Source organism: Lepisosteus platostomus, chromosome 5 (assembly GCF_059453375.1).
Source record: "Lepisosteus platostomus isolate fLepPlt1 chromosome 5, fLepPlt1.hap1, whole genome shotgun sequence".
Classification (NCBI taxonomy): domain Eukaryota; kingdom Metazoa; phylum Chordata; class Actinopteri; order Semionotiformes; family Lepisosteidae; genus Lepisosteus; species Lepisosteus platostomus.
The window spans coordinates 59,444,577-59,460,609 of NC_142615.1; the positions used below are offsets into that span (position 1 = coordinate 59,444,577).

General features: G+C 40.2%; 1 protein-coding gene across 1 annotated transcript in view; it reads left to right on the top strand.

Moving 5' to 3' along the window:
• Window positions 1–16,033, top strand: part of LOC148670361 (scavenger receptor cysteine-rich type 1 protein M130-like) — a 204,528-nt gene that overhangs the window by 132,129 nt on the left and 56,366 nt on the right. The window lies entirely within an intron of this gene.

Here is a 16,033-nt window from a genome sequence, read left to right on the forward strand (position 1 = left end):
AAATAAACAATATCGCGTTTAAAAAGAATACAGAGATGCCGGCGATAGATAACGGAGCATCTTAAGTGCACGCTATCACTGAACTAAACTCCCTATCGTTAAGTTTGTCAGCGGCTTTTTAATTGTGTTAGGAAGAGCAAACAGTCCACAGTGTACATTTTAAAGGTCTAAGCAAAACAATCAGACGTGAGGATTATCCAGAACAGGAGCCTTTACTTCTTTGTATACTGAGCTTTCGGGTGAACATCAAAGTAAAAGACAAATTTGCAATTTTCACTTTTTGATTAAGGAACAAGAAAACACCATCCTTCGAGCTGGATTCAAACCAGGGACATAAGAAATGCCCACTGTTTTTGTCTACAGTCTTAAGATCTAGCAATTGAGCTATCAAGAGGTCGGAAAGTAAACCCTTTGTCACACATGTAGCCCAATGTAGTGTAGTGTTCCTCTATTTAAATCCGAGTTCGACGTCAAAATACTCACTCCCATAGTCTCGTTCAGAAGAAGAAATGGACCAGAGTTCTTATAAAACGTTTGAAGGGACATCAGTGCAGGCTGAAATTGACCCTTTTTCTATTGGGATCAGGATCATATAAAACCTTTCTTTTGGATTGAGAAGAGGATCATGGAGACACTCAAAACATCCCTGTCTTTGCTTCTTTCAAGGATGAATGGAGTATTGAGCTGCAAGCATCGGTTCAAATCAAAACTCTCTGCTACTGCAGTTGCTTGTTTGAGAGTTTCTTCAAATCTTTCAACTGAACGTTGATATCAAGGGATATTGACGGTAATATCATAGGGACTTTGGTTTTCTTTTGATCGAAAATTGTATTAAAATACAAGCCTCTTTCACAGTTGTATAATACTTTCCCTTGCATCCTCAGATAAAATTTCTAAATACCACAAAGTTACAACATATGGAATAGCATTTATTTTAAAATGTATTTTAAAACTGGCATTTATTTAGAGCTATATTTAGAGCTTAGTAAAGATAGCATTGCTAATATTGATGGAGTAGAAATGTAAGATGAATTGATAGCTTTTTCTGAACTAAAAAAGTCCTACAACGCCTCCTGTAACAGGTAAGGACTCATAGCAAGACATTGCTATTGCATTGCACATTTAGCAGATATGACCAGTTTCTGCTTCTGGTGAGTGCATCTTTTCCAAACTGAAATTAACAAGAACATTTTCAAGATGCGCCATGTCCCTAAATCGTTCATCAGGACTACTATTAATATCAGGTGAAAGCAGTACAAAGCATCAATTTAACCTAAATATTAAGAGACTATATCTGTCAGCTACTGCTGTAAGCCATGTTCAGCCAACGCTAGAAATATTACTGCTCTACTACAGTAGCTAAAGAAAGCAAGTCCGACTTAGAAATGGATAACAAGTCGAAAACATAAACCAACGAGGATGGGATTCAAACCCACGTGTGCAAAGCACAATGGATTAGCAGTCCATCGCCTTAACCACTCAGCCACCTCGTGACGAGGGCCAACCCCCTTGGGCATGATTTTGCTCGGCCACCAGGCTCAGCGCACATCGACCTCAGATGCCTCAGAGCGGTGTGTCCAAGCGGCTGTATAAGAATAGGTAATAGGTTTATTCCATGTTATTCCAATAGGTTTATTCCATTGAGGGTGGGTACCCACCTGTATAAGAATAGTGTTCTGCTGGTGCTGTGGTAAAGCTGGTTAAAACACCTGTTTCATAAAGAGGAAATCCTGGATCCAAATTCCAGCGGTACCTTTTTTCCCGTCTTGTTTTACAGAACATGTAATTTGGGACACTCAAAAAGGTCTTGATTTGGTTTAATGCGTTTATTCATTTCCTTTGCAGAACAACTTGTTTTTTTTAATCATATAGCTTGCGAAAGATGAAATGCGAGCGAATTGTTTTGTTCACCAAAAGTATGTAAATGAAAAAGGTGTAAGCATTTCTGTGGTGCAATTGGTTAGCATGTTCGGCTATTAACCCCAAAGTGGGTTTTTTGATCCCACCCAGGGACGCACTTCTTCCTATAGTAAACATTATCACTCCAAAAATTTAATTTTTCCGCAAAACCTGAACTATTTTGATATTTGCAGTAGTAAACAATTACTACCAGTACCAGAGTCAACATTACCGGGAATTTTCAATAATTACGGACATAAAAACTCTCTTGCTTTTAACAGAGCGTTTCATAATTTCTAACTATGAAAATTATTTAAACTGCGACACTTATCATTCATCTTTTATATAGCATTTTAAGCGAATAGGTAATTAGATTGTTCATAAACCTAATTGCTTTTTCTACATAAACACAGTGTGATTGCTCTCTGAAAATGCTTTTTCTTTATATTTAGGCTCAGATTTCAACTATAGATCGTATTATTATAAACTTTCTTGGAAAAATGTATTTTATGTAAATCATTTTTGCTATTAATTCATTTAGGGCTAGAATACGTTCATTGTCTTCCAATCGAGTCGAGTTGACATTGGAAGCTTGCCACACCCGGACTGTTACACCAACGCATTAGCATGTTAAAGCGATTTCATTGAGGAGCCTAGCTTTCTTAACTAGTAAGTACTGTACTTCCTACTTTGAAAATACCTGTGAAACCGGTTTAATTTGTCACAGCCAGCACTCCCGCAGAGAGGGGGGTTGTACTCGTTAATGTCTTAGCACAAAGCAGAAACTTCTTGTATTTTCCGATGACATACAAGTGGAAAGATTACAGATTTGAATCGTCTTTTTTTTGAACCAGGGAAAATCTGATCATGTTTCTCTATAACAATACTAAAAAACTTTCTTTTACATTATTTTACATATCCCGCTTACACATCGCACGACTTTAATGAATCTATTCTTTATTAATACTAAATAAATAATTCTAAAAATACTACAGCAAAGAGGTCACTTGATTTTTGGAATAATTCCAAATAGCACAATGATCCACTGGCATCCCTGAAGTCTGTTTAGTCCATAATCTTCCAAATACAATCACTAAGCAATTATAAGAATTATACCATCCTATTTCTTTGTGATTTCCTGTAAAAACTAAACCTATTTTTATAAGGCTTTTACTCAAAAGATTTCCAAACACACAAAGCATTTGTGAAGTGCTATAGTATTTCTAAAGGTTACTGGCACAACATCAATCATTAAAGCTTAACAATAAAGTTTAGATTGCTGACTATGGACTAACTACATTAACTAACTGCAATGCAACAGTAGACATTTTACAAGTAAGAATATCTGGTTGAATTCTTGCATTTGTAGCCAATTTAATGCGAGAGATTTTAAGTTTTAACAGAAGAAAACTACGAATATGAAAACAGCCATAGCAACAAAAAATACTGTGCAAATATCAAAAGGCTGCTTCGGTAATGAAATAATGATCACAGTAGAAACCAGACACTGTTTACACCATATTGTTAAGAAAGACTCAAGACAGAAATGTTCATGTACAGCTGGAAAAAACAACTTCTAAAACAACAGTGAAGGCTGCAACATTACGCCCATGCTTTTCCACACTTGTAAGGATAACCTTAAAACTTAGGCTGTTGAATCCAATCAATTAAAGCTGGAGTTCTGCAGGTTGTACAGGCTTAAAAGGTAGATTGGTAGTTTATCTGTAATATAGTCCAGTACTTTAGGTGTTTCTAGGTTTAATTTTCCTGCTTATTAATGCTTACTTTCCTACATTTCCGATGCAGTTCACTATCATTATACACAAAAGCCAAACCATAAACTTTGAAGCTAGCAGACTTCAAGAAAACACCTGTTGGTGTTAAATGGTGAGGTTTTATTATAATCTAGGGTATGAAAACAAACTAGCTACATTTTTAACACACTTTATAATACACCACTTTTTTGTTGTATCCCAAGTGATTTGAAGCATTTCTGTTTTAATTGAACTTCTAGATTTCTCCAATGTTTAGGAGGATTTCGCCATAATAAGGGCATGCTTGTCATAGAATAGCTTATAACAGGAAATGCAAAGTCTGTTTTTTTTAAAAAGCTCCTTTAAAGCCTGTGCCCCAGAAGGTCCATTTATGTTGAGCTGTGAAAGTGCTTTACAGTAAAAACCTTGTGTAAATGGTTAAAAGCAATGATCCAGGGACCAAAGGTGATTCAGGAGCCTAGAACCAATATTTGTGTGCTCGGTGCAGTCACATGTTGAAATTTGTTCCCCGTTTTTTAAAAAGTCCCACTGTATGCTGTTCCTTTTATTTACAATAAGAATCTAGGAACCTCTAGGAGACATCAACTGCAAAGTGACATGACTGAGAGCCTCTTGAGTCCTGCAGATACAGGGTACCTCATAATTTTAATTAAATCAAATGTGTACTGTACGTGTAAAACTGAAACTGACCTAACAACCATCACCTTTTCTGCAGAGCGTGTTTAATTGTACTGTTTCAGCACATCAGTTTTTTTTCCCCCACAAACTTTCCAGAGGAGCTATAAATATTTTAAATAAATACACACAGTATTGCTCATAAGGTCTGCTATTTGAGGTCCAGTTATTTAGATGCATACATCTTTTTTTATCTCAGCTTTTCAGCTGAGATACACAGATCATACATAAACAATGCAGTAAAAAAATCAAGTATTTAATCATTAGGTATAACAGTTTCCCTTTAGGCCTCTGAAAACACCACCTTCTACTTTGTGAATACCAGTACCTCCTAATTGTCTAAAGGCTTTATTTCTTAAGAGCATGACATTAAAAACTGCTAAACTTTACAGCTGCATGTTTGCTTGCAGCATTCCAATACCTCTCAAGCAGTGAAAACAAATAACCTGCTGCAAAGCTGCTTATTATGGAGAAAAAAATGTCAGTTACATTCCCAGATCATAATCATTAGCTTTCCCAGCTGCAAATAACTACAGGTGCAAAGAGACAATGTTCAGACACTCAAAACAACCTGCTTTTTTGGTAGTTATATGATGATTTATATTACTAAGTAATATTCTTTAGTATAAACGTTTTTTATAATTGTTATAGAGAAACATGATCAGATTTTCCCTGGTTCAGAAAAAAGACGATTAAAATCTGTAATCTTTCCGCTTGTATGTCATCGGAAAATACAAGAAGTTTCTGCTTTGTGCTAAGACATTAACGAGTACAACCCCCCTCTCTGCGGGAGTGCTGGCTGTGACAAATTAAACCGGTTTCACAGGTATTTTCAAAGTAGGAAGTACAGTACTTACTAGTTAAGAAAGCTAGGCTCCTCAATGAAATCGCTTTAACATGCTAATGCGTTGGTGTAACAGTCCGGGCGTGGCAAGCTTCCAATGTCAACTCGACTCGATTGGAAGACAATGAACGTATTCTAGCCCTAAATGAATTAATAGCAAACATGGTTTACATAAAAGACATTTTTCCAAGAAAGTTTATAATAATTCGATCAATAGTTGAAATCTGAGCCTAAATATAAAGAAAAATCATTTTCAGAGAGCAATCACTGTGTTTATGTAGAAAAAGCGATTAGGTTTATGAGCAATCTAATTACCTATACGCTTAAAACGCTATATAAAATAAAGTTTATTTGAATGATATGAATGATAAGTGTCGCAGTTTAAATAATTTTCGTAGTTAGAAATTATGAAACGCTCTGTTAAAAGCAAGAGAGTTTTTATGTCCGTTGCAGTAAAAGAAGATGCCTGAAAAAGTAGGGCTTGGACAGATTCCAAGTGCATTTTTGCAATTTACGTTGCATTGTCCAATGTGCTGCTGTAATACAGTTTAAAATACAGTAAGTCTAAACTGTATCAGCTTTATTTATGGGTTGCAATTTAGAAAAAGTCAAAAACCGCAATTTAGAGCTTTCTGGCAAAAGGAGACACCCAAATTAATAATGTAACATGCCACTGTTTGAGCATGAACAAAGTGATACTGCAATTTTCATTAGATACGCGATTAAAAAAAATAAATTTTTTGAATCCCCGGCGGAACACATTCCATAAGAATCAACGCTTTTATATATCGCCTTTAAACACATATATTTAAACACGTGTTTACGATTTAAATCAAAACGCAATTCAAATCAATATATATGTTTATTTTGTAACGCATAGGTGACTATTCATTGTTATTAATAATACTTAAATTCAATCATGTTGTGATATTTAGAAATATAAATTTGTTTGGTGCGAGTGAGGTTTTATTTCATCTCTGACCAAGGGAAACGTTTAATTTTTTCAAAGAAATGTTTGTTAAAGCAATAAGTCAGAGTTATAGTGGGATTCAATCACAGACCATGTGACATGGGAATCAGCAACCTAACCCACAGCGCCAACAGCAAAGTCACATGCAGAGTGCTGAAAAAGCACTACAGAAACATTATTGACAGACAATGTACAGCATGTACTATTCTTGTGTTGCGGTACATGAATATAATTATATCGTTATTAATTTCTTTAGATACGCGATTCCATATTATATTCCCTTTTAATCAAATTCTAAAAGTATGCTTGTTGACTCCGGTATCTCTTTAGTTAAAGACTTCGATGCTTAAAATGTTTAGGGAGAAATGGAATACTGGTGTGTATTTTTTCTTTAAAGTACCAAGACCAGCCATATACTGTATGTTTATGTTCCAAAATGAATATTGTTTATGGCCTTCACGCGCGTTACAGTATGCTCCTATTATTTTTATGCTCAGCTACTAAGATTTCCTTCAGTGGTAAAATTCCATATGAATATTCAATACTACAACGGGCACAGTAAAGACGTTTACTGTAAATCTTTCTACGACAGACCAATGGACCACGAGTGCCCCTGTCGGTCAACCAATCACATACCGCGGTACCGCGCGTCATCGAGCGTCACAATGTACGACGTCGTAGCCAATTACCTCCGGTACGTGTGTGTACCGCGCACTTTGTACCGCTGCATCTGTATGTGTGTATTAATGATGATAGCACTACTGAATACTAGTATTCATGTGAGAATTAGTGATGATAGAGCTACTTTTAATTTTGGTTTTAATTCTAGTATTCATGTTAATATTAGTGATAATCATAGTGTTAGTGTCAGAATATTAAGACTCATTGTCATGTTATTTCTTTTGATAGTATTATTGTTATTATTGGTATTATTAGTGTACTGCTAAGTTTGTGTTATTGTTAGTAATAATGATACTGTAAGCCTTAATTGCAGTGTTACTGTTGTAATATTGGCCGTATTTGTGTGTTAGTTATAGTGTAACTGTAGGTAAGAGTGTAGGTAAGGCCCCGGCTGCCCTGTGGTGGCTCAGGGAGGACCTGTGGGTCGAACTGGAGGGGCTGCTCTAGGTTGAGGAGAGCCGGGTGTGGCCCAGGGCTCAGAATGCGATGTCTTCCATCCAGCTTGACTGCCTGGAGTTGTACGATGAGGTCCTGGCCAAGTTTGGATTGGAGGCAGCATATGTGGGATTAGTGAGTCACTGAAACCCCTCCCCTTGTCCAGCTTACACTGTGGTATCGGGGCGGTACAGGGGCTGGGGCGACTCTCCTGACCCCCTCAGCTTTCCAAGATACCTGCGTCACCCCACTCAACCTGGAAATCTCCCAGATCCAAGGGGAGAGAGACAGGAGCTGGGCTGGGACACCAGCCTGCTGTTATTTCAAGTGGGTGGCTGAAAAACACACCGCTTACAGATCACCACTAGGGGGCATCATAGAGTGGGTGGTGAGACTCTTGGTCATCGATGGCAACAGTGGGGTTACTCCCCATCTCTCTAATGGATCTATTAACAGTGGGGTGTCTCTCTCTCTCTCTCTATTGGCTCTATTAACAGTGGGGTGACCCCCCTCCCCCTCTCTTTTGGCTTTAGAGATACCACAGTTCCACCCCTAGGTTGCATCTCCTGTCTGGCGCTGTGGAGGTATGATGATGATGATTCACTGTCTTTGTTCTCTCTCTTTGGTACAAGAGTTGGTACTGAGTAAGTGAAGTTTAACAGAGGATATGGTAAGAAATTTTACCAAATCCCAAAATTAAAACAGTGAAGACAACAGGCAACACAACGAGAGCTCTGATAATGGAGGTTTGGTTTGACGGCAGCAGACATGGTCAGGACATCTTGCCTGATTCTCTCTCCCCATTTTCTTAGGATTTTCCCTTCCAGGGCACAGGAATCATGAAGCAGGATGACTAGGAGGAGGCGAAGGAGACACTGAAGTCTTACTTCGAAAACACGAAGGTCAGGTGTCACTTCTCTGAGGTGGACAAGTGCTTCTGCTAGTCTGCAGCAGAGCTCGACCTTATCCTGCAGAACAACCTGGGAGTCCCTGTAGCTGAGGTCTGTGAATAGCAGGTTAATTTTTTCTCTTTGTAGTAGTCTTAGGACAGTCTGACTTGTTGTGGGACTCAGCAGGAACAGAAAGGTCTTCTGTGTGTCTTCAGTCTCCACAGCCAAGGAGACGCACGATCCAGATGGGTGAGGCTGTTAAAGAAAACAAGATGTTCATCCCTCCCTCTCCTGGACCTCGGCGCCCCTGGGCCCTCCCTCCTCAATCATCTGAGCTCAGAGAAACCCCTGGTGACTGTGCCATGCCGCCCCCATCAACCCCTGGAGGAGCCCCCTCCTTTGAGGAACTTCAGAGTTCCTGAGACTCAGAGACAGGTGAGAAGTGAACAGAACCTCTGTCCTTGTGTGGCGTCACCTGTACAGGCTTTTATTGGACACACTGTATAAACTCATCTGGACAGACTCTTACTAGATACACTGTATAGTCTCATCTGGACAGACTCTTATTGGACACACTGTATAGAAGGAGATGGAACAGATGAAGCAGGAGGTGGAGAAGAGGAGATGGGAAGTGGAGAAAAAGAACAGTTGTACAGTTGTTCTCTCAAGAATATAAATACTCTACAACAAATACATGAGCTCTATCAATAATACAGATAAGATAATATATCAATAATATCAATCTTCTGTAAGATCAAAATAGACTAGATGAGAAATTGAAATTGAGATTTTTTCCTGAGTGTACATGGTTTACTTGTTTATAGTGTGTAAACATTTCTATGAAGAAAGAAGCTGGTCCCACCCTGAGCATGACAATAATGATTCAAAATCCAAACCCACAAGTCTATTAAGTACCCAACTCGTAAAAACACAGAATACCCTCATATCAAGCTTCACTAACATTTTTTATTATTTTTTTTTATAACTACAAAGCAGATGGAGCCACCCCTTAATTGATTCAAACACCAGATTTGTTAAAATTCCACATACCTATTTATATTTATTTCTAACAGCACCGGAGAAGCTGATGTCAAAAACAGTTATTTTACAAACCAGAAACATTTTAAAAAGGACAAAGGAACACAAGGAGCCCACAGTTTCTGGTACTTCAAGTTTGAAAAACTGGATTGATTAACCAGCACACAAATGGATAAACTCCCCACTTGATTGACAGCAGGCTGTGATTCGGTGAAAACTACCAAGAATGAGAGCGGAGACTGTGATTGGACAATTCTTTGTAAATAATTGGGAGCCATACAGGCTTTGATTGGCTAAGGCTACCAAAAATGAACTGAGACCCAGGGCTGCAAGTGTATAATGTGGGAAGATTTTCATCAGGTGTATCTGTGTTCAAGTCCTGGTGTGAATATGTTGAATGCAGGTGTGGCCTTCTGTTTAGACTCTGCAGCGCTCTGGTTGTCAGCTAGCTCTCTAGGAAGAACGGCATAGAGACAGGAACTACAATTTGCCTGCATTATGCACAGAATGACTACGTTGGTCTAGCAGTTAGGATTCCTGGTTTTCACCCAGGTGGCCCGGGTTCGGCTCCCAGTATAAGAATGCCTCTCTGTTGCCTTTTGGTTTCCAAATGAGCAGCTCAGTTTAGAAAAGAGCAGTGTAGAGCACCGTGAGGTCTGCAAAAACGTGTAATAATAGCGATCACTTGTTTCAGACAGATTTTGTACTGAAGCCCTTAAATTTTGCCAGGTGGGAAGGGGTAACTTGTATAAAGTATTGAACTTCAGGAAATTTACTCGTCAAGGTAATATTTTTCCACATTGTAGCCATTTCTCCACTTCTGTAACCTGACTTTCTCTATTGCTAGAGAGCTGTAGAATCTGGAGTCACTTATCCAGCTCTGGGAACAGTGTCTAGATGACAGGTTTCTGACAGAGGCCAGCAGGTTTTGTGCCAAAATATCTTGATATTTGGAGCTAGTCATTATCCTATGTATTTTGACTAGAGCCCCTGTCCCAGCTGAAGAAAAGCATCCCCAAAGCATGATGCTTCCACCACCAAGTGGTGTGTGATGATGGGCTGTGTTGCACCAAACATATCTTTTAAACTTAAGGCCAAAAGGCTCACCCTTTGTCTTATAAGACCATAAGACATTTTTTAGGGTGACTGAATGCATTTTATTGCAAAATTTAGATTTATTTTTTTGTGAAAAATGGCTTCTGTCTTGCCTCCTACCCCATAGCCCAGACGTGCAGAATATGGGAGATTGTTGTCACATGCAAGGAGTGACCAATACCCACCAAAAATTCCTGCAGCTCTGTAGGCCTCTGTAGCTTTCTGTAGGCCTCTTGGTAGCTTCCCTAATACGTTTTCTCCTTGTCCTGTCATTAACTTTGGAGGGTTGTCCTGATCTTGTCAATGTCCCTGTGGTGCCACATTTGATGATAATCTTCACAGGGCTCCATGGTACATCCAATGCCTTTGATATTCTTTTATACCCCTCTCCTGATCAGTACCTTTCAACAATAAGATCCCTTATATTTTTAATCACCTCCTTGAGGACCATGGATATCCCAGTAGACTTCAACCACGAAAGTTACAAGGAAGTCCTACAAGAACAGCTGATTTTTATTTGGGGTTAATCATAATCACTTTCATTAATGGCAGGTGTATGCTACTTAACTTTGGACATGATTTTGAATGTGATTGGTTAACTCTGAACACAGCTACAGCCCCCATTATAAAAGGGTGTGCACACTTATGCAACCAGAGTGTTGTAGGTGTCACGCCCTCTGCAGCCAGAGGGTGCTCCTTCTCTGTCCTGTCTCTCATTTCCGGTTATTTGTTGTCCTTCCGGTATTTCTCTCTCTCTGGGGCTATATATTTCCGGGTCTTGCACTCTGCCCTGGCTCAACATTGATGTTCAGATGTCCTGAGACCCATCTAGCACCAGGTCGTCCCACGTCCGCTACCTGAGGGCATTGGTTTCTATACGGCACTCCTGAACTCTTTGCACGAATGAGCCCGGGCTAACTCCCCGTTCCGCTGCTACGCATATGGGTCTTTTTCCACTCTCCTGCTCTCCACGGTTAGTCCCTTTGGACGTCTGTGACAGTAGGTTTTTTAATTTCAATGATTTTTCCTAATAATTATCTGTTTTCTCTTGAATTTTGTTGGTTGCAAGGTCACATTAAAGATGGAAAAATGTCTGACATGATTTATCTTGATTTCTGGTAACAGTACACAACAAGCAGTGAGCAGCTCACATAGCTTTCAACTCAGTGCGGAGTCCAGAGGGAGGCTTCGCTCGCTGAATGATGTCTCAAGAAACCCTGGTTGAGATTCAACAGGTGTCTAATAATCACGTTCAAAAAGGTGCCAAAAAGTTTCTTTTTTAACATAACCTTACATTTACCCATACAGTACAATGTATTTTCTGTACCCTCAAATCCCCAATGTTACTACTTTCTCCTGAGAAACACAAGTATAGAGTGAAATCATAATAAATTATACAACAAATCTATTCAAACGCCCAGATATGACAGAACACATTTAAGACTATCACCCCTTTAAATATGTATTTCCTTAATTTCAGTTCTCTTCCCTCCGCAGAATACGGGAAAATTCACTATCGCATATTAAAAGCTGTACAGTACGTACTCAATTGTTTAACAAAAACAATCACATTTCCTGCAAATATCAAGTGGGTTAAGGTTTTGCTAAGAAATCCAATTAAGTAGAGAAGAGATTGAGATTAAGTAGAGATTCTTTATACCACCTCCTTAATACTTTTCACTGAGATGCCTTATGTAGCAGAGAGGTCATTAAAGAGATTAAGGATGTGTAATATTTCTGCTTTTACATGAAATATATTCAGCTACAGTAGACTTATTTAAAATCCAAGACTTACAAGAATCTATTACAGACAGAGATTAAGTGTTTCTAACTTGATTTTCCGAAGTTATTGACTAAGAGGATTTATAATTACTGTTCGGAATGTTTGAGCATTTGTTATTTACTTAGAGGTTGAATGTTACAATGTGTAAATGAAGGTAAAATAAATTCTGATATAACATGTATAAAAGAGTAACATAAAGTATAAATACAATATCAAGAAATAAATATCTGATGCTTTTTAAATGTTCCAATATCTAATAATTGAACTGGTTCCTCAATGTCAATTTAGGGTACCACAGGGATCAGTGCTGGGGCCAATATTGTTCTCTCTGTACATGCTGCTGCTAGGTAGGATAATCCAAAAACATAATATTAACTTTTATTCATATGCTGATGACACTCAAATAAACATTTTGTTTACACCTAACGACAACTCCTCTATTATCACTTTATTTAATTGCATTAATGAAGTAAAGACTTGGATGTGTGAAAACATTTTGTTACTCAACTCTGATAAAACAGGTTCTGTTGTTTGGTGGCTACAATACTGATAGGACTACTATAACTTCAGCACTTAACTCAGTGGATTCAAAAATTTGCCTCAAAGACTCAGCACGTAACCATATTAGACACAAGGCTCTCGTTTAACTCTCATGTTAAAAGAGTATCAAAACATGCTTCCTACAGTTAAGAAAAATTGCAAAACTAAGGCAGTTTCTATCCACTCAAGACACAGAGAAATTAATGCATGCTCTTGCATACAGCAGGTTAGACTACTGCAATGCCCCACTATCAGGTAGCAAAGACCTTTAGAGACCGCTGTGTATAAGCCCCACATAAGTGATGTGAACAAACAGCGTTTTACAAAGGAGCTGCTTTGGAGTCGACAAAGCTCATCTTGGTCTCTCTGCACAGCCAAATTTCAAGTGATCAGCTCCATGTACAGAAGGAAAGTGCATTTGGTACGAGATGCCATGAAACACCAGAAATACATTGACAAAAGATGGCCTGTCGCTAGGGACCTTTATACAGTTGAGAAGCATGGGAAAAAAGGTGGCTTGTTTCTGCTTGTTAAACCTTCCGTTTAGGCGAAACCACTACAGTATGGAAAGCTTCAGACACTACTGCTGCTGCTGCTGGTGACTCTTGTTGTGAATGCAAGGAGCTGCATCTCCAACATCCCTAACTTCCACTCGATAACCTACTGGACACACCTGCCCCTCACAGAGTCAGTGGAAAGACCCCCGAGTGGGAGTAATGGAAGGCAAAAGAGAAAGGGGTCTTTCTCTTCTTCTCACAAGCCGTGGGACACAACAGACATACAGAAGGTGCTGCAGCACCATTTTCATAAGATGCAATTATGTTGGATGAAATTGTCGAGCTGCTTCAACCTCTGGGAAAGGAAAGGCAGCCTCAGACATGCCCACAGCCACGCCGGCTCGTAGTGGGGGAAGATTTTTCCCCAAATCACCTCCAAGACCGGTGCCCTGAACTGCTTTGCCACAATCAGCCTGTGGAACACGCTGGTGGTGCACCCCAGGAGGCTCACCCCATGGTCCCCCCACTTCACTGTCATCTCCCTGAGCCATGCACCGGTCACAGCTTCTCCAGCCAGCTGTCCAGGAGGCTGAGCTTGAGCTGCTCAAAGTCCTGGCGGATCTAACTGCCAGACAGCTCATCGTCAACCTCCCGCACAGTGTCGACAATAGCTTGAGCAGGTAGAAAGCCATCCTTTATTTCGTAAAGAAGATCCCTGAACTTAGACAATTCAGCCTCATAGAAACATCTACGCCATCGAGACCTGAGCCGGGTGGTTGAGGAACAGAGGCTGCTCAAGCAGCGGGGCTCTCATCTTTGGCATGTAGGAGACATGAACTCCCCCCATGCCAGCAAGACTTCCCTGTAAAATTGGGGCAGGTGTTCCACCAGCCCCAGAGTCAGCCTCATCAAGAGAGACTCCCACCCCACACCCCTGCAGGTCTTGAGGTGACGTCCCATACAGACGCTATGATTATCCGTGTTAAGGACGCTCTTCATCTTCAGGCCGATATCAGACAGCCCCAGCCCACCCATGGAGACTTCTCCAATAAGGGTGTTGTAGGCGACCTGTGGAGGGTCCCCTCTCCAAACAGAGCCCACCACCAGCTGTTGAATCTCTCTCTCAATCCTCTAGGGAAGAGGCATCACAGATAGAAGGTACCACAAGAGGGACAGGCACAGCATTTTGACCAATAAGACCGTTCCCTTAGAGGTCAGGGAATTGCATCTCCACCTGCCAAGTCTGACCCTCATCTTAACAAGCTTTTCCTTCCACAGCAGGAGCCCAGTGGCCTACTCATCAATACCAATATAGACTGCGAGGACCTTAAGGTGACCCGTCTCCACCTTGAAGGGGTATCCAAGGAGCGGGTCAGTGTCTACCCTCCCCACCGGCATGATCTCAGACTTCTCCAAGTTTACCCTGGTGCCCGAGGCAGTGCAGTAGGCCTGCACCACCTATGGTGTTGTTGGCATATTAATAGATCAGTGAGGTGGCAGCGCCCCCAGGCAAGGCAACCCGTGCACCCGCTCCTTCCTGAGAATCGCCAGGCCCAAGGGCTCAGCCACTGAGGAGTAGAGCAGGGCAGACAGAGGGCAACCCTGCCACATTTACCTGGTCACGGGAAAGAAGATCGTGAGGGAACCATTCACCCTGACACACCTCATGATCCCCCTGTACATGAGCCTCATGTCCTCTCCCTTTCCCGTCATGTCCTCCACAGGAAGACAGATGAAGGGAAATCCGTGTGCTGATTGACAATAAAAAAGTCACTTCAAATTATCCACCAATCTGTTTTATGTGTCTGACCACATCTTTCCTTCCTCCTTTGCAGTGAGCACATTTCTTTCAGTGTCTTCTCCTGTCTTTTCCTTGCTGTATTACTGTCCCCTTCCCTCATGTGGAGATGGATCTACAGCCAAAACCCTGCTTGTTTCACCCTGTTTGTGCAGCGTCAGTCTGTGTGAGGAGAGGGACTCATGCTGCTCCGGTGGCACAATAGGTCAGCATACTTATACAGCAGAGTCATGTTGAGATTGTGAGTTCCAGCATCTCCTGGAGCATCATTGATTCTGATATACATAAATAAATTGGTACCAGATGATAATTTATAGCGACTTCCTGATTATTTGTCCCACAATACACACTTTTTTGGGAAAAAAAATTGAATTGATGTATCATGTGAACCCTTGCTCTTAAGATGGAAAGAGATTGCATTTGGTATTGCATGTAATTAGATGCTAATTATTTTATTTACTTTGCCCTCTTGTTAAGATCTGTTACATCAGGAAAATAAAGTATATGCTCAGTAGAGGGGTTGTCATATTTTGTCTGTTAATCAAACATAATCAACAATTATGGACAACCATTTTTTGCCAAGGTTGTGAATTATAATGCCTTAAAAGTCACATTTAAACTTTCTGTAAAATTAAAAAAAACACAGAAATACAAGCGGGCACTGATTTGTGTCCAGAATACTCCAACTTAACAAATCCTGCTCCAGAAATTGTCTCTTCTCCCCTTTTGAGCCACTGCCCACCAAAAGGTCTCTGCGTGTCTCTGTTAGGGAGATGTCAAGATGCTGAGCTTGTGCTGTGCTTCAGTGGCGGGTGTAGAGGACACGCTGTTGTACATGGAATGCAAATTGAGCTCCTTGGACATGAAAACTGACAGATGGTTAAAACTTCTCTCAATAAACAGGAGATCCTGTGTCTGGAATCCTGAGGTGCGTTTCTTCCTGTCTTGTCATACAGAATGTATCATTAAGGACAATCACATATGGCTTGATTTTGTTAATGGAAGTATTTATTTCCTTTCTTGGGACAACGTGTTTTTCGAGAAATGCATACAATTTGCGAAATATGAAATACAAATTTTGCTTATGATGCAGAATAAATACTGCCAGCTGGG